Source organism: Lissotriton helveticus, chromosome 6, assembly GCF_964261635.1.
Source record: "Lissotriton helveticus chromosome 6, aLisHel1.1, whole genome shotgun sequence".
In the NCBI taxonomy this organism is placed as follows: domain Eukaryota; kingdom Metazoa; phylum Chordata; class Amphibia; order Caudata; family Salamandridae; genus Lissotriton; species Lissotriton helveticus.
In genome coordinates, this window is record NC_136067.1 from 682,744,704 (window position 1) to 682,765,040 (window position 20,337).

At 43.3% G+C, this 20,337-nt stretch overlaps 1 non-coding gene and 1 pseudogene across 1 annotated transcript; both read left to right on the forward strand.

The window, feature by feature from the left end:
• The first annotated feature begins 428 nt into the window (after positions 1-428).
• Positions 429-602, forward strand: LOC144764333 (U2 spliceosomal RNA; annotated as a pseudogene).
• Positions 603-7,402: 6,800 nt separating this feature from the next.
• On the forward strand, positions 7,403-7,594 carry LOC144764344 (U2 spliceosomal RNA). Its single transcript, XR_013596505.1, has one exon. It is a non-coding gene; the product is annotated as a U2 spliceosomal RNA (small nuclear RNA).
• The last annotated feature ends 12,743 nt before the right edge of the window (positions 7,595-20,337 follow it).

The following is a 20,337-nucleotide window of genomic DNA, read 5'->3' on the forward strand; positions in this document are numbered from 1 at the left end:
TGAAACAGTATTGTATGGTATAGAGGGCTCACTGTCAAAAAATAAAGACAGAGCCCTTTGGAAAATACTAAGTAGCGCAAAAGAAAGTTTATGGATTGCTAGAAACCTGCTATTATTTAAACATAAAGAGCTGGAGGTCAAAGATGTAATTCACATATGCCTTGACAAAATTATGCTCTTTTACTATGTGGACTTAAAAAAACAGGGGAAAGATATAGCAGAGGAAAAATGGAAACAGAAAAAATGGTCAGAATGGGTCACTTAAAAACAGCTTCACTTCAGCATAAAAGTGAGAGACTTATGAGCAAAATCCTGATGGAAAACCGGTAGGCAGGTGCCTGCGTGCACCCCCTACACAGGTTACAATGTACACCACCCTATGGGATTGGTTAAAATGTATATGTGCCTTACAAACTTCTAAATAAAGTATATTTAAAAAAAAAAAAAAATCTGTTCTTATCAGTTTAATATCTGATACGTCCTCTATCTGGGGACCATATATTAAATTGATTTTTGGAACAGGGAGATGGAATAGGAGCTTGCTCTGTCCACTCCACGCATCAACCTGGTATTGCAGTACCTCCAGGAATGGTGCACTTCCCCACCCGGGGAAAACAATGCTGTTGAAAAATAGACGAGAAAACGAGAGTAGCGCTTCACTACCAAACCCTGTAAAGTGGCGCTATTGTGTTTGCGTGTGAATGAAAGCAAACTGGTCACCGTGTCTTGCCTTATTTATGTATTTATTTGTCTTATTTGCCGCCCCCGGGCCGTGCGTTATTTATTTATTAATTTTTCGCGTTTACAAGAAAAAGATACAAATAAAAAAATTCTTTTTTTCTCCCCTTCTCCATCCAGACGCTGCACTTTGAAAAGAGACAAACTTCGGAAAAAGACTGTTTTTCCAGCAGCAGAGTTTCCTTGGTTTTGGATCCATTTCACTGGGGAACGAATGGAAGAAGGTTCCCAGCAAGTCAGAGGGATGGAGGGAGGGAGGGAGGGAGGGAGGGATGGAGGGAGGGAGGGAGGGAGGGAGGGAGGCAGGCTGGCTGGCAGAGAAGTGGACACTGCCCTTGGCTTCTCTGAGCAAGAAGAAAAATACAGAGTCCTTTTCCTTCTCTGCCCGCCCGTCCCCGAACGGCCACGAACGGCCAAGCCTTATCTATAGGCCTTAGGCTGCAGGGGAGTAGTGTCCCCGGCAAGCGAGGGCGAGGGGCCAGGGGCCGGCCATTTCCGGTCAGGGAGCTGTCCAGGGCATCCTGGGCTGATTCCCAGCATCCCCTGGCTGCCAGGCTTTCTGGCCAGCCGGCTGGAAGCAGTGCGCAGGAAGAGGCGGGGCATGCAAATATTAGAAAGAGGACAACGTGGGTATGCTAAGTGAGGCCTAATGAATCGACAGCCCAGGAGGACTCTGGGAGCCGGGAGAAGGCCTGAGGCCGGGGCCTCCTTTCCACCGGCACATGATGAGCTCTTGCTGGGAGTCTGAAAAATAAGCGGGCAGGGTACAGGTGAGCCCAAGCCCACGGGGAGGGTGGGTACTTGGTAGAACCGAGCATTTTCAGGCCGATTTTATTGGAGAGACCCCGGGCGCACCACCTTGGTGCTCGGCCCGGGGAGACTCCAAAGAAAGGGAATATCCGCATTCCAAGGATTCCTGAAGCTGTAACGCAAACCGCGAGCCCCCAGGCGCACCGGCTGGTGCTCGGCCAGGGGGCACACAAGCAGACCCATCCACAGCTGGTCCGAGGACGACTCACAGGCTCCCCCTAGGGGCAGGAAGCGGCAAAACAGTAAAGCGAGCCCCCATGTGCCCTTAGAGGCTCGGCCAAGGGGCACGCCGAGACAGGAAAAGGAGATAAAATACACGAGCCCCCAGGCGCACTGCAAAGTGTTCGGCCAGGGGGCACGCCAGTGGTGGAAAGCACCCTTTGTTGAACAAAACTGCGAGCCCCCAGGCGCACCGGACGGTGCTCGGCCAGGGGGCACGCCAAACAGCAAGGAAAGCCGGATTTCACCGGGGAAAACCCACGACCCCAAGAACAAGCAGTGCCAGACACAGGACGAGCCCCCAGGTGCACCGGCTGGTGCACAACCGGGGCACTCGCCCTAATCCACAACAAAGATGGCAGTACCACAAACCTACGCGGCAGCAGATGGAAATGGACAGACAAACAAGACCACAGACACAGACAGCGGTAAAGGTAATATCCCAACACCGAACATTAGGTTCACTGTAAGGATAGAAATACAGAAGGATGCTAAGGAGAAGCACAGTATAAAACACCTCATGGAGATAGTCATGAGGCAAGTATTCAAGAGAGAACCAGCACAGACAAAATGTATACAGGATTTCAGAAAGAAAGGGATCTTCGACATAACGCTCCAATCTGAGACGGATTACCAAACCTTCCTGTACAATTATAACACAAATAGAAACCACCCTGAGCTAAGCGGGTACAAGGTGACACCAATAGCAGTCCCCAGAGAAATACCATTAACAGTACATATGTACAACCCCTTTGCCCCAGCAAATGAAATCGAGCTATTCCTAAAAAGATACTGTGAAAAAGTAAGAGGAGGTACCGAACTTAGGAACGAATGGGGGGCCTGCAACAGGAAGAGAAGGTATATGGTTACACTACGCCCAGACAAGGATGGGATAGGAGGCACACAACACCCCCCCCCCCCTAAATTTCTCCATTGGCCCCAATCGGGGCTTCCTTTTCTACCCAGGGCAACTGATTTTCTGTAGGCAGTGTCTACAATTTGGTCACACAAAAGAATCATGTACAGGGGATGTATGCAGAAACTGCGGGGTAAGAGGGCACAAAGTGCAAAATTGCACAATAGCCAAAACCTGTAATCTATGCGGAACCAACGAGCATCTTTACAAGGAATGCCACCATAAAAATCTTAGACATGGTAGCAGCAGAGAAAAGATGAGGGCGTACAAAAAGAGCCCACTCCCAAACCTAGAGAAGGGGAAAAAGAGAACAGAGCGAAGACACACCACCAGATTCACAAAACCCTTTTTAGCCAAAACCAGGGGACACGTAAAACCTTAGAGACACAGGGACAGAACCTGGGCAAACTATAGCCAAACAAACACACAAGACTCGCAGCAAACCATATCAGAAACACCAGAGAGCCAAAGACCAGAAGAAAACACTAACTCAGGGACAGAATAGCGCAATAGCAGAGACAACCCCAAGCACCGCCAGCACACACATCACGGGCCTGGAAACCCATGAGAACACACCAGATTTAGAGGAGGAGGATCACAAAGAATTAGAAGGGCTATGGGAGACAGTGCTCACCAGCAAACAAAGGAAATCACGCAGGCTACAAACACCCAAAAATATGGAGCTAGAAACAAACATAGTATCAGACCCAGAACAGGACCAGGACCCAGAGGGGACGGAGGAGGATGAGAACACATATGTCAAGATAGCAGCACGCAAAGAATTCAAAGAAATACACAGGAAAATAACTAAACTCCAGCATAAAACATTAAAGCGGAAACAAAACCAAAACCTAAAATTCACCTCAGATGCCATAAACACACGCCAGAAAAGAAGGTTAACAAGCCAGAAAGGAGAGAAGACTTTAGAGGGGGTACACCGCCTTTTTCCAAAAATAGTGAAAACTATATTTTCTAACTTTCCCACCCTCGCAGAGACGGAAGCCATAGACTTGACAGGTCTCACAACAGCGGAGACAGCCCAAATAGGGTTCCATGAGTTTGACCCCATCTTATGTAGCGGAGGAGAACTACCTTTAACAAACAAAAACGCACATAGAAGTAGATACCAGTGAAGACATAGATGTGGACGCTATATAAATCAAGGAAGTATACACACCTCTTTTTTATCATGGCCATCGCCATAGCAACCCTAAATGTAAGAGGCCTCAAGCAACAAAGGAAAAGGGCCGCAATTATAGAATACTGTAAAGTAATCCAAGCAGACATAATATGTCTTCAGGAATGCCACCTCCCCTTTAATATTGACTACTCTTTCCTACAAGAGGAATGGGAGTTAGGACCCTCAATCTGGTCAGGAGGGGGGAACAAAAATGCAGGTATCGTCTTCCTGTTCAAAAGCCACAATTTCTCCATTATAAACCAGGAACACATAGAGCATGAGAGGGCAGCGATCCTAACCATCAGCTACAAGGGAACATCTTTCCGCATCTGCAACGTATACGGACATGCCACAAAAAATGACAGGTTTGACTTACTAGAAAGCTTACAATTCTGTTTGAATGGGGCTTCCCCCATCATCATGCTAGGAGACTTTAATTGCATCTTAATCAGCACAGACAGGGTAGGAGCAAACACGGAGTACAAATTAGACAAATCGTCAAAAAAGCTCAAAGAAATACTGGAAAACTTTATACTAAAAGACGCATACAAAAGTAACAAACCAAAACAACCAGGCTTCACGTGGACATCCAACGACAACTCCACATCCTCCAGGATAGACTATATCTTTATCTCAGAGACCATCTCATGCCTGTCAACTGCCTTAGAAAACAGCTGCCTCACAGACCACAAAACGCTCATCGCAAATGTAGCCATAAACGACACAGGCAGGAAAAGGGGGGGTACTGGAAACTAAACACAACACTCCTCCAGGACACCAACATACAAAGGGAATTTATAACACTCTACCAGAAGCTGCAATCACAGAAACACCATTTCAAATCCCTACAGGCATGGTGGGTGGACACCAAAACGAAGGCTAAGCAATTCTTCTCCACAAAAGGCAGGGAAAAAGCCAGGGAGATAAGGGAAGAATTCAAATAACTACAAGAGCTACTCACATGCCAAATAGAACTACAAGACGCAGGAGTCCAGGTGTCTCAGGACATAAGGAAAACAAAAAGCGAGATTTAAAACTGGCTACTAAGGAAAGGGAAGGTAACTATATTTAACTCGCGAGTCCAAAAATACGAACAAGATGAGAGATGCAATTCTTTCTTTTTTTTAAAAGCCAAAAGCAACCACAAAACAATAGATAGCCTACACGACTCCACTAACTCCCTCAAAAAAGAACAGGAGGAAATCTGTGACATAGTACACAAATTCTACACAGAGCTCTTCTCTGAGGCAAGAACTGACAAGATAGCCTGCGATAATCTGCTCGCTAGCTACGAACTAGGGCTATCAGAAGAATAAAGGACATATTTAGAAAACACCCTACAAGGACAAGAATATTTAGAAGTAATAGAAAAATCCCCAAAGAACTCTGCACCAGGACAAGACGGCCTACCATGGGAGTTCTACAAAACATTTTGGAAAGAGCTGGCAGACGATTACTGCAACATGATCAAAGAAAGTCTAGAAAAAACCCAATTCCTACCCGCTTTCAACCAGGGGGCAGTAACTTTGATATACAAAAAAGGAGACCCAAACAATATCAAAAATTGGAGGCCTATCACCTTGCTGAATGTAGATAACAAGATCCTAAGCAAATGTGTCATGAATTGAGTTAAAAAGGAACTAAAAACACTGATCAAACATGCCCGGTCCCAGGGAGGAAATTATGGGATAGCCTGATAATGAGATGCCATAATGAGAACACAAGAGGAAAATAACTCACTGGGGGTTCTCTCACTGGACCTCCAAAAAGCTTTCGACAGCGTGTCTCACGAATACCTCTTCAAGGTGTTACAAACCATGGGCTTCCCCCCATCACTTCTTAAAACAATCTCCATGTTATATTCAAACGCCACCAGCAGGATACTGGTAAACGGCCACTTCACTCCAAATGTACAGATCAAGTCAGGAGTACGACAGGGATGACCCCTGTCACCAGCACTGTTCATATGTGCCCTAGAACCCCTACTAGCCACCCTCAGGAAGGACAAAATCATCAAGGGGATTTTTGTCCCAGGTGCTAGCGGGGAAGTAGCAAAGTGCATAGCTTATATGGACGATGTGACAGTACTATGCCCAGACCCGCTTCTGCCAGGAGGGTCCTCTTACACTCCAAACTCTTTGCACAGGCTTCGGGGCTGTCCCTGAACATAGAATAAAGCACGTGCCTTATCATAGGCAAATGGGACAACATGGCCAAGCTGGATGTAAAGACGACCAGGAAACCTACAAAAATTCTGGGAATCCTTTTCTCAGAAGACACGGAAGGTCAAGCCAATTGGCCGCCAGTACAACAAAAAATAGCACAAAAAGTGAGCTTGTGGAAAACTAGATCATTATCCATGACCGGGAAGGTCATGGTTATCAAAGCTGTTATTCTTCCACTGATTTTGTACTCCGCCATGATCTACCCTCCTGATAAATTTATGCTGAGACAACTGCAAAAAAGTATTTTCAACTTTCTCTGAAACTCCAAAATGGAGAAAGTTAAAAGGACCATCATGTTCAAACACACACAAAATGGGGGAAAGAATGTTCCGAACTTATACCTGTACTTATTCACAACATACTTTTGCCTCTGTCTTAACGCAATAAGACAAAAAAGAAACACAGCCGCCCATTTTATCAGATATGGGGCAGGAGACATTTTCCACAGATTCCAGCTTATCCCCAGGAACAATTTACTACCTGTTGCTTTTTTTCCTCAGAAGGTATATGCAGTGCTCCTACCATTCCTGCAGATGTTGAAAATGCTGGAGGTAGACCCAGACTGCATGGAAAACAGAACGCTACTGAAAAAGGAAATGGTAGGTCTAGAGAAATTGGAGATGGCAAACAACCTGCCAGAAAGCCTCTCCAAAAAAGTATGGGGAAAAAACTAACCACCAAGACATTACCAACTCTCAAAAGGACATCTCATGGCTGGCCATCAACAACGCCCTCCCAGTCAAAGCCTTCCAGCACAGAAGAGGACTCGCCAAAACAGCCAAATGCCCAAGACAAGACTGCGCTGGAGAAGAAACCATCACCCACTTCCTATGGAACTGTACCTTTGCCAACACCTTTTGGGGGAAAATGGGCAGACTCATTGAAGGGGTCACAAGCCAAAAGCATATCACATATGAACTCATGTTATATGGCCTAGGGACCTCCTTGTCAAAAAATAAAGACAGGACCCTATGGAGAATCCTATGTGCAGCTAAAGAAAGCCTATGGACAACACGAAACCTAATAATGTTTAAGCATAAAAGTCTAGATGTAAAAGATACAATCCATATATGTCTTGATAAACTGATGACCTTTTTTTACTCTGACATTAAACTATTGGGAAAAACCAATGCTGAGGGGAAATGGAAACAGGAGAAATGGGCAGAGTGGGTAAACTAAAAATTACACTTCAGCATAAAAGTGTACTGATAAGAAATATCTTGATGGAAAACCGGTAGGTTGGTGCCTGCGCACACCCCCTACTCAGGTTCAAATGTACACCACCCTATGGGATTGGTGAACATGTATCTCTGAATTTTTTTTATAAAGTATATTTTTACAACAAAAAAAAAATCTGTTCTTATCAGTTTCATATCTGATACCTCCTCTATCTGGGGACCATATATTAAATTGATTTTTGGAACAGGGAGATGGAATAGGAGCTTGCTCTGTCCACTCCACGCATCAACCTGGTATTGCAGTACCTCCAGGAATGGTGCACTTCCCCACCCGGGGAAAACAATGCTGTTGAAAAATAGACGAGAAAACGAGAGTAGCGCTTCACTACCAAACCCTGTAAAGTGGCGCTATTGTGTTTGCGTGTGAATCACCGTGTCTTGCCTTATTCTTGTGTTTATTTGACTTATTTGCTGATTCCCAGCATCCCCTGGCTGCCAGGCTTACCGTCCAGCCGTCTGGAAGCGGTGCGCAGGAAGGGGCGGGGCATGCAAATACTAGAAAGAGGACAACGTGGGTATGCTAAGTGACGCCTAATGAGGCGAAAGCCGAGGAGGACTCTGGGACCCGGGGCCTCCTTTCCACCGGCACATGCTGAGCTCTTGCTGGGAGTCAGAAAAAGAGGCGAAAGGGCAGCCAGCGACGGTGCAAGGGAAGACCCCGGTCCGGGTCAGCCAGGTGGATTTCTTCGGGAGGCGTTCATTCTGGCACCATTCTGGTTATCGCTTCTCGACCTTTTGGCTAAGATCAACAGGTAAGTTCGCCTAGTCTGGGGGTCTAGCTAGGGGGTTTGACTCTGATCCCCAACACTTGAAGGTGCTGGGGCTGCGCTCCTTGGCTTATCCGAGGCCAGGCTGCGTGCCGACAGGTGAAGGGAGGAGGGGTCCAGGGAGAACTAGGGGGCGGTCATCCAAGGGGATGGGGCTCGTATCTGGCTTGTCCGGAGCGAGGCTGCGCTACCTGGAAAAGCTCAACCTTAGGGACACCTGACGCATCTGGACTGGTCACTGCACATAGCTGTAGGGACGGACGAGGGCCTTTCCCATTCTACCGCTACCAGGAGCCCGCCGTCTGGCCGGGCTCCGCCCCCCCCGAGGGAGAGAGCGCACCTGCACCTGAGCCTGGGACACGCATGTCCCCCTGCCCACAGACCGCATCGAACGCACCACCTTTGCGACGAGCCTGCTGCCCTTTGACCCGCGGGACCTGGTGACCACCCGAGGAGGAGCTCTGCATCAGCCCCAGACTTGACCTTCCGAGCAGATGCCCACGGACGCCACCAGAGGTCCAGACACCCAGGAGGAGCAGTGAGAGTAGAGGACCTCACCCACGCTGCCGCTTCCATATTTTCCTTTCTTTCCTGGCACACAGAGGTACCACCAGCGAGGCGCCGAGCCACCCACTTCCCCCCAGCACAGAGAAGGAGACACCAAGCCCACGCGAGAAGCGGGGGCTTAAAGAGAGGCTCCGAACCTCCGTGTTTTTTTCACCAAGCCGAGACAGCATCCACAAGCCCCTGCTCGCGCTCTCACACCCGAGACTCTCATGGGCTGAGGAGCGACGTGGAAAGCACACCTGCTCTGTGTCTCGCTTCGAGGAAACTTCTTGCTGGCACACCACCCGGCAGCCAGCACCTGAATTGCAGCCTGGAGAGAAAGGATCTCGCTTTTAACAGGGACACGAAGGGAAGAGACAGCTTTTAACATCAAGGTGAGTCTGCGACCCCCCTCCACTGCACAGCGTAGACATCCCTCTTTTCCTCACACCTCCCCCCCAACCACCTGGGTATCCCTCACGACTGGAACACTCGGGGAGTCAAGGGCAGCATGGATTTCCTGGCAGGCAAGGCGCACTAACGTGGCACAATCACCCCAGTGTTTCTTTCCTTTTTTAAGCACACTAGCACAACAGGGCCAGGGTTTTGGTTTAGGTTTCCACCTCTACAGCTGGCCACTCTCTCCCCCCCACTCCTAAAAACGATGGCTTTGTGCAGTGACTAAGCAAACAGGAACATATACAGAGAACCTTTACATTCCCAGGGAGATGGCGCCAACTTGGAGCGCAATGGGCGCAAGCTCTCAGTATAATAAGAATGTGCCAAAGCAAGGGCACAACACAATTAAAATCGAAGTAAATGAGGGAAGAAATGTGAAAGGTGTACAATATATTGTTGTTGAAATTCTTGAAAAATTGTTCAAACTAGGAATAGACTAATTAAGGTGTATACAGGAATATCCCAGTAGGGGAGTGTATGAATTTAATTTTACAAATGAGGCAACAGGGAGCAATATAATGTATGGTACAATTTTTAGGAAGGATGAAGAAGCCATGAAGAGAATACCCATGACAAATGCAACTGTGATAAAAGAAATCCCTATAACTATCCATATGTATAACCCTAATGTCCCTGACCAAGATGTGGAGCTTTTCCTACGTAAATACTGTGATACAATCCGTGGGGGTGGCACCTGAAAAATACTTTGGGAGTGTGGAATGGGAAAAGGAGGTACCTGTGCACACTTAAGAAGGATGAAACAAGCATGGGGAACCTCAGACACCCTGGTATAGATATATCAGTATATATATATTTTTATGTTCGGACTACGGAGATGTTTAGAACATTATATTTCAGATCGGTGGATATATATGTATCAAGTTTATTGAAGGTTGACTTAATAATCTCACCATAGCAAAAGCAAATCATCAGTTGCACTTATTATCAGGAACCTGTCCTATGTAGAAGTCTTCTAAATTAGTGGCATTCACATATAGAACAGGAAGTACGCTTTGAAAATATAACGTGATTCCTCTTTTTTTCTTTCTTCTTTTTTCTTGGAAGAACGTTTTGTGGAGGTTGGATTCATAGGCTATATTAAATGGAACATCTGTTGAATATACGGGACCACCAGGCTTATCCCGGTACATTTTTTCATTAGGTTGTTAGTAACTGAGGGACCGTTCTTTATAGTTAGTTACAATGTTCATCATACACTAATTATCTTTCTTGAATTTTTTAGATATATAAAAAAAGTCCACGTAGTGGTATGTTTGCTAGACTCTGTTTATTTGCACACGAGTCAGGATACGTAGTAAAGTCTCTTTCTCTCATCTGTTCGTAATACCTATGAACAAAGATTGATTACATCACGTGCATTCACATTGTGAGGTTTACACCACAAGTTTTCTCAGACTCGGTGTCAAACACGTGCTAGTACATATCCCTCAACATACATTCATTGGACTACATTTCCCACAGGTCATGTGTAGGCGTAGGAAGTCTTTAAATGTGTGTATGGTACCCTTGCGCGTTCAGTTGATTATTCGTATTCAACACACATCGGAGCTCGGCAAACCTCCCGGACATGAAGGTAAACATAATTTTTTAGTACCGCGCTATTTATTTTCCGCCTGAAGAGTTCTCTTCAGTAGCGCTTTTCCGCTTGTTAACACTCTATAGTATTACCGTAGAGTATTTTCTGAGATTTGGTTGTTTGTTGTCATCTAGGAGACAGCGGCTTGATATTATCCCGCAACCGCGAGTAGCACGAGTTCTACACCTCGGATATATCCCCACGCCTTTGGCCACAAACATTGGAGGTACATTCATTCATTTCACTGTTAGCCTTTCATTCGACCAGAATTACATGCAACCGCGTCGAGCTGTACAATTTTTACGTAATTTACGCAATTCATTGGTTCATTCAGATTCGGCATCCCACAGTAACCAAGTTTTGGGTGCACGTCTTTACTCATCCCAGCGATACCAAACATCCCGTTGCCACACTAGGGAGACAGTTGCAGGTATGTGTTGTTTGCAATTGTCGATCTACAGTTTGATATCCAGTATCAAGCAGTCATGCATTTTTTGATTGCCACATTGTATCACTCCTACAGTTTCCCAAGAGTGACCAGCACGGTCTTTAGATCCATTTACTGTAATATACAGGGTTGAGCATCAGAAGTTTATCTTCACCTCTTGGGTTTACAGCGACTTAGGTAATTTCACTTCACCATTTTCCTACATGTATTCTTTCCCGTAAACTGGAACATCAAGCTCATAGAACCGTTTTGCTTCCTTTTCAGTTATGTAGATATCACGTTTCTTGGAGAACGTAAAGACTTCTAAACCTGAGTATAGGATTTCATTTCACAAGCCATACACAGTAGCCAAGGTATGTGTACATTACATCAGGGATAATAGTGAAAACTACAGGGATATGGTTTGAAGTTAATGGTGTTTACGCGTAAAAAACTGCTGGTTAGCACTGTCTCTTACTTATGTTTATCTAGGGTTTTCACTTGTCACTCACGAACTATTAGGAACATATGATGTAGAAGCATTCTGTTACACCTAATTGAGGTATAAATTTGTGAGGATTTATGCTATGTATGTCTTTCTTGTGCATGATTAGATTGAAATAATATGGTCTTACCATCATATGTATCATTTTTCTCCCCCTTAAGTGTCTTATAACATCAGTTTTTTACAATTTGTTATGTGATTTGAATGATAATATGCTATATACATTACACTGTAATTCTATGCACTGATTAGATGTTTATATATATTTTATAGGATTTTGCCCCTGAAGAAGGGTACCTTCAGGTCCCGAAATGCATTGGGCACCATGTCTTCAGAAAATTGAGTCTACGGAACTATAGTTACTATGGATTATGGTTTTCTAACCAACAAAGATATGAGCAAATAGCGTATCTGATTTGCAACTTATTTAATTTTGAGAATACAAACCAATGTTGTGTCTCATATCTATGATGTTTTTTCTGTAAAAATTGTAAGAAATTGTTATATAATTTGTTGAATAACAAACACATGAATTAAAATATTAAAACAGAGTGTGAAATTCCATATATTTTCACGTTAATTATTATTGATTGATTGGAATATAATTGTTGGAAAAGGGCTTCTTTTCCCATAGGAACAGTGCACACTACAAGTAGGTTCACCCTACTTAGTTTCTTTGAACCTCAGACACCCACCAGCAACTTTCTCCATAGGAGCAAACAAAGGGTTCCTAAATTATCCCAACCAGCCTACCTTCTGCAGATCCTGCCAAACGTTTGGACACACAAAAGAAAAATGCAACAAAGAGGTATGCAAGAACTGCAATGAAACAGGGCACAAAACCTTTGAATGCCCAAAACCAAAGAGATGCAATATGTGTGGGAGTGACAAGCACCTTTTCAACTCGTGCCCCATGAGAAAAAACTCCTATGCCCAAGTAACAATAGACAAAAGCGAGAGTGTATCAACAAGCAAGGACAATTACCCCTTCAACCTAATAGGTCAAACACAAGGGGACAAACAAGATTAAGAAATAGAGATAGAATCTGACCATCTGGAAGCACTGGAAAAACTAAGAGAGGAAATTATGAAAGATACTGAGCAATACCAGCAAGCAGAGCCCACGAACAATGCAAACAATAAAACAGAACAACAACAAGAAAAGATCCCACAAAGACAAGAGAACAAATCTGAAGACAAAGCCCAAGAATCACAGGGAAACAACTTACCCTCTGACTCACAAATTGTGCTAGCAGTCCAACAGATAGAGTCAGCTATAGAACAAATAGCACAAGGAAATGAAAAGATAACAGAACTTGACAAGCAAAACGGCATGGATAACGAAGGATTGCAACTCACCAAAAGCAAAAAAAGAAAGGCCACACAACACATGAAAGGAAAACTCCAAAGCACGCCCAAAAAAAACCAACCCCCCAAAACAAAAGACATAGTGGTAAAGGGGAAGTTCAGCGTGCTACAAAACCTCTCTAATGATGATGAGGAGGTCCAGGAGGAAACTGAGATCCCAGAAACCCAGGAATCTCAACTACCAGCCAAATCACAAGAGGCAAACAACACCTCCTTCTCTCCTTTCTTGGGGGTAACAGATGAATATGGTCCACTAACCCCCATAATGAATGGTGGGATGGCAGAAAATATGGAATCACCATGGTCACCAATATAAAATATGCTACCATGATGGGTTCACAAATATTACTCATGGCGATCACAATCGCCACACTAAACGTTAGAGGATTTGGTCAAAATACTAAGAAACTGACAGTAATGGACTACTGCAAAAATGTTGATGCTGATATTATATGTTTGCAAGAATGTTCTCTAGACCTAAAAACAGACTATGCAGAAGAGAAAAATTGGTGGACTCTAGGTCCATCTGCATGGTCAGGGGGAGGGACCAGGAATACGGGCATAGCAATACTTTGCAAAAACAGTAATGCGCAAATAATCAAAGAAACTTATAAGTGCAGGAAGAGTAATGTTAACCACAATTACCATGTATGGCGATACCTTCCAAATCTGTAATGTCTATGCATCTCCAGACAAAAAGGAAAGGGGAGATTTGTTCAAGATACTGACATTTTTTCTTACAGGATCACACCCTACCTTCCTAGAAGGGGATTTCAACTGCATTTTAACAGAAAAAGATAGAATAGGGAAAGCAACCAACTACATCTTGGACAAATCAGCAAAAACACTGCACACCCTCCTCAAAGACCTAAACCTGAAAGACCCATACAGAGACAAACACAAACCTGGCAAACACTTCACATGGCACTCAGACAAAGGCACCACAAAATCACACATTGATTTCATCTTCTGCAACAAAAACATTCATACCACACAATACCACATCACCCCCACACCCTTCTCAGACCACTCCTTGGTAACCGCCTGCTACCAGACACAAGTAAACAAGAAAAGAGGGAAGGGGTTTTGGAAATTGAAAGTAGCCCTACTCCAAGAGGAGGACGCCCTGAAGGAATTTGAAGCACTATACAAAGACCTAAAGGCAAACAAACCACATCACACTTCCATGGCGGACTGGTGGATACAAACAAAACAACACATAGCCACCCACTTTAAAAACGCAGGGAAGAAAAGAAGCGCACAAAAGGCAGAAAAATTTAACATCCTACAAGATAGAATAGCCCTCCTTCACAAACTAGATGGGCTAGGGATGAAAGTCCAACAGGAGATGACAAAAGCAAAACAAGAAATGAACACCTGGTTAGAAGAAAAAGGGAAGGAGACCATTTTCAATTCCAGAGTCAAACACTATGAAGAGGAAGAAAAATGCACCTCCTTTTTTCTTTAGGAAAAGAACTCAATCCCACAAAGAAATCCAAGTACTGATAGATGAGGAAGGGCAAAGTCAGGAAGGGACTGAAAAATGTACAAAAGTGGCAAGAATGTTTTATAAAAAACTGTACCAAAAAGGGAATGAAAACCAGGATTTCATATCCCAACATGTAGACCTCATTGAAAACTGTTTATCATCTAACGAATGTGATTTTTTAAAGAAAAAACTCACTGGAGAAGAGTTCTTACAAGCGCTACAAAAATGTAACAAACTATCCAGTCCAGGGGTGGATGGGCTCTCATGGGATTTCTACAAAACCTGCTGGCCCATCATAGCCACGGATGTAAAAGGAATGTTTATTGAATGCATAAAACTAAACTCCATCCCAGACGGGTTTTGTCATGGGGTAATATCTCTGATACACAAAAAAGGACCAGAAAAAGACATTGGCAACTGGAGACCAATCTCCCTGTTGAATGTGGACTATAAACTTTTCACAAAGGTCCTAGCCAACAAGATGAAAAAAGTATTGCAAACAGTAATACATGAGGACCAAACATGCGCAGTTCCAGGAAGACAAACATGGGACAACCTCATAACACTGAGGGATACAATCTGGTCAGCCAAAGACAGGAAAGAGACAGTAGCCATCCTGGCAATAGACTTCAATAAAGTCTTTGACAAAGTGGCGCACACTTTCCTGGTACAAGTTTTAAAGAAGATGGGATTCCCCCACATCTTCACACAAACTATTGAAATGTTATTTTCAAATGCAACCAGCTGTGTCAACATAAATGGAGCACTGCCTAACCCCTTTTGCATCCAGACAGGAGTACGCCAAAGCTGCCCCCTATCCCCAGCCCTTTTCATATGTGCTTTGGAACCCTTACTGATACAAATTAGGAAAGACAAGATCATCAGAGGGACACTGATACCAGGAGCCAAAGGGCTAGAGGCAAAGTGCATCGCCTACATGGATGACCTCACAGTCATATGTAAAACCCCACAAGCAGTGAGGAGAACCATTCTACACGTTCAAATCTTCAGCCGAGCATCCGGTCTAACACTAAACGAAGAGAAGACAAAAGTCCTCACCATGGGCCAATGGGACAACCTAACCAAACTACCAGTCAAGACCACCACAGAACCCACGAAAATGTTGGGCATCCACTTCTCCCAAGACACAAAAGGAGAAAGAAACTGGCAGGAAGCTTCGAAAAAAGTGACAAACAAAGTAGACCTCTGGCGCACAAGGAAACTAACCCTGGAAGGGAAAATCTTGGTCACAAAAGCGGTCATCCTACCAATTCTTCTATACATAGCTGTGGTTTTTCCTCCAACAAAGGCCATGCTACAGAAACTGAACAGGTTACTATTCACATTTCTATGGAACTATACAGCATAAAAACTGAAAAGAGAACTTATCTGCAAACCCCATGACAAAGGTGGGAAGAAAATGCCAAATGTCAGTGACTTCTTGCTCACAAAATATCTCATGCTATGCTACAAAAGCCTGCACAACAAGTACACAAAAAGTGCGGCGTACATCAAATTTCATTCAGGCTTCCTGTTCCAAAGCTTCAAACTCTACTCTGTGACAAATAAAGCTTTTGACCTCATCACCCCCCCCCCCCCCCCCCCAATGTACACATGTCTGGAACCTTTCATTGTGAAAAACAAAGCACTAGTACAAGACATTGGGGAAAAAACTACGGCAAGACAACTGACCACCAACTTGGAAAAGCAGGCAACAATGAACACTATCTCCAACTGGAAGCACCTGACTAATGAGCAAAAAGAACTAGCCTGGATGGTAGTTCATGAATGCCTCCCCACCAGACAATTCCAACACCGCAGAGGGATGGCGAGAACACCAAAATGCCCCAAAGAAGGTTGCCTACACGAGGAAACCACAACTCATCTAATTTGGAACTGCCCATATGCTCAAAAACTTTGGAAAAAACTGGGCAAACTACTGAAGCACATCACATCCATGACAAACATCCAACATGAGAACATTCTCTACGGCCTGGATCTGCCCCACGCAGACAAAGAGATCGCATGGAAAAAAATCAATGCAGGGAAAGAAACTCTGTGGATCTCCAGGAACCTCCTTCTCATTTCACACAAACAGCTGACCACAAATGAATACCTAAAACTGTGTTTCAATAAAGCAATGATATATGTAATGTATGACATTAAAAGGCTAGGCCAAGAGGAAGCCAGCCAAATATGGAAACATAAAAACTGGGGCAAATGGCTAATAAAAGCATCATAAAAGACATCCCAATACCGGGTATGTCTTAATATAGTAAAGTATATAGATGGAAACCACCAAAGTGTATGCCTGCGAGCACCACACTTTGGTTTGGTAAAAAGTACACCACCCTCAAGGGATTGGTTAAAATGTATCATGCTCCAAAACTTTATGAATAAAGATACACTTTATACGTACTAATGGCTATCATTTTAGCCACCTTAAATGTTAGAGGCTTAAAGCAAACTAACAAAAGAGCTGCAGTGCTAGAATATTGCAAATTACTAAATGCTGACATTATTTGCCTGCAAGAATGCCACCTCCCCTTTAACTAGAACTACTCTTTCTTACAGGAAGAATGGGACCTGGGACCATCTATATGGTCAAGGGGCGGAAACAAAAATGCAGGGTTATGTTTCCTTTTTAAAAACCACCATTTCTCTATTATAAAACAAGAAAACATTGAACATGGGAGGGCAGTAATGCTGTATGTCAATTACCAGGGACAACATTTTCGTATCTGCAATGTATATGCGCAAACTACCAAAAATGAGAGATATGAACAGTTCGATAATCTACAGCACTTCCTAGTAGGAGGTACACCGACTATAATATTAGGAGACTTTTACTGTATACTACACACAACAGATAGAGTAGGAGTCTGTCAAACATATACATTAGATAAGTCCTCCAAAAAACTTCTCGAAGTAATCAATAACCTTAGCCTGCAAGATTCCTTTACAATTTGTAACCCTAACACTACAGGCTATACTTGGATCTCTGATGATGGAAGCACGGTCTCTAGAATAGACCTTATTTTAACCTCTGAAAACATTAAATGTATTTCCTCTGAACTACAGGATAGCTGCCTATCAGACCACCAAAGCCTGCTAAAAAAAGTTTCAATCCCTAATATGGCAAAAAAAGGGAGTGCTTATTGGAAACTGAACACTACTCTCCTACAAACAAGGTATCCAGGACTCCTTTATAGAACAGTATGAAAGGTGGAAAGCAGAAAAAAGAAACTTTCCATCACTACAAGAATGGAGGGAATATGCCAAAAGACAAACAAAAACCTTCTTTTCAAAGATAGGTAAAGAAATAGCTAAGAGAAAAAGACAAGAATATAACGAACTGCAAGACACCCTCACAAATCTCATAGAATTACAGGACGCAGGGATACAGGTCTCAGAGAACATAAAAAAGACTAGGGCAGATATCAGGAATTGGTTCACAAAAAAAGGAAAAGAAACCATGTTTAATTCACGCGTCCTTCAGTACGAGGAGGACGAAAAGTTTAACTCCTTTTTTCTCAAAAAAGTGAAGACAAATCACACAGCCATAGAAGAGCTTGTTGATGCACAAGGCACAACAAGAAAAGACCAAAAAAGACATAGAAAAGATTGTACACAAATTCTTCTCCAACCTCTTTTCACAGAAAAACTCAAATGTAACTGCATGTGATGAATTACTAGAATATTATGATCAAGGTTTATCCCCCGGAGAAAAAGAATTCCTACAAAGGCCCTTTACATGAGAGGAATTCCTAAATATCATACAAAAAGCGCCTAGAAACTCCGCCTCAGACCAGGATGGCCTACCCTGGGAGTTCTACAACACCTTCTGGAAGGTAATAGCAAAAGACATGATTGAAATGTTCTCTCAATGTGTGGAAAGGAAATCCTTTCTACACACATTTACACAGGGATCGGTCGAACTAATCCACAAAAAAGGGGACGTGAACAACATAAAAAATTGGAGACCAATAACATTACTAAATGTGGACAGCAAATTCTATAGCAAATGTATAACAAATAGAATAAAAAGGGTGTTAAAATCTGTGATTGAACCTGATCAGACATGTGCAGTACCAGGTAGGAAGATCTGGTACAACCTTATTACCACCCGGGACGCTATCAATAGAGCTTTAGAAGAAGGTAACCCTCTAGGAGTCCTATCCCTAGACTTACAAAAAGCCTTTGATAGTGTCTCACATACTTATTTGTTCAAAGTCTTACGCAAAATGGGCTTCCCCACATCTTTCATAGAAATGATCCAAATATTGTATGCAAATGCAACTAGCAAGATAATTGTGAAAGGGACACTTACAGCAGAAGTACACATCAAATCAGGAGTACGCCAAAGCTGCCCCCTCTCACCAGCCCTCTTTGTGTGTGCCTTGGAACCACTACTCTGCAGGTTAAGGAAAGACAAAGTAGTCAAGGGCATCTTTGTACCAGGAGCAGATGGAAAACACGCCAAATGTATTGCGTACATGGATGATGTAACTGTACTATGCCCTGACCTCCCCGCGGTCAGACGAGTGCTCCTGCATACACATTACTTTGCGCAAGCATCAGGTTTGGCTCTAAACACAGAAAAAAGCACATGTCTCACTATAGGAAGCTGAAACAACCTAGCAAAACTAGAGAGTAACAAAACAACCCACAAAGATCCTTGGAATAACCTTCTCACAAGAACCAGAAGGGAAAGACAATTGGCCCCCCGTCCAACGCAAGATCAACCAGAAACTGGGGTTATGGAAGACAAGACCATTATCTATGACAGGGAAAATTATGGTCATAAAAGCCGTCATTTTGCCACTAATCCTTTTCTTGCCAGTAGTATAGCAACATGTACGATGGGACCCCCTCAAAAGAACAACTTCTGGCCAAGGAACAGAGGGGAACAAAAACATATATATGCCAGTAGTATATCCACCAGACAAAACAACGCTCAGACAACTACAAAAATGCCTGTTTACCTTCTTTTGGAATTCCAAAATGGAGAAGGTTAAAAAAAACTATGGTATTCAAACACCCAAGAAACGAGGGAAAAAATATGCCAATCTTGTATCTGAAAACCGACAAAGGGTTCGGGCTCTGAAGCAGTAAGGTCAAGCCTCACTAGAATTCTTAACAAAACAAAAATACCAGTACTGCAATGTAAATTCTCAAATGGTCCTGCCAATGTAGTGAATTTAAACACTATATAGACCAGACTACTTATTCTGTCTGAAATTAATCTTTATATGTCATCTTTTTTATAACATCAAAACACTTTTTACATTTTTTGTATACATATGAACACAAAAGACACAGATTACAGTAGTGATTCAATACATAACAAATACAAATTAACTCACTGTACAGCTCTCACCTTTCCCACTCATACCATTCAGAAATCACACTCGTACTCCTATTTACACAATATACATAGAATCATCATTGAGGTGAAAATGAATCAGAATTCGAAACAAAATTCGAAGAAAAGCGACCTTGGTGTGGGTTTTAATTGACTTTTTGTTTATAATTTCTTCAAAAAAACCTAAGGTCGCGTAAAAGGGTCTACGCGTTTCAAACACCCATACTCGGGGGTGTTTTCATCAGGACCGCATATCTGCAAAAACGAGAGGAATTGTGTTTAAAAATCACTAATTCAAGCACCACCTTGTAAGCGCATAGGAAGCCTCAACTTGAGTCTTACCTTAGCCCAATAGTGGCATTGGATGAAAAAGATGGGGTTTGTGGAATCTGAAATAATCAACAGTGGATATTCAGTATGTAATAAGGGACCCAAAAACTAGCACCATGTATCTTGGTCGATCACTTGATTCTGCTTAACAATCATAC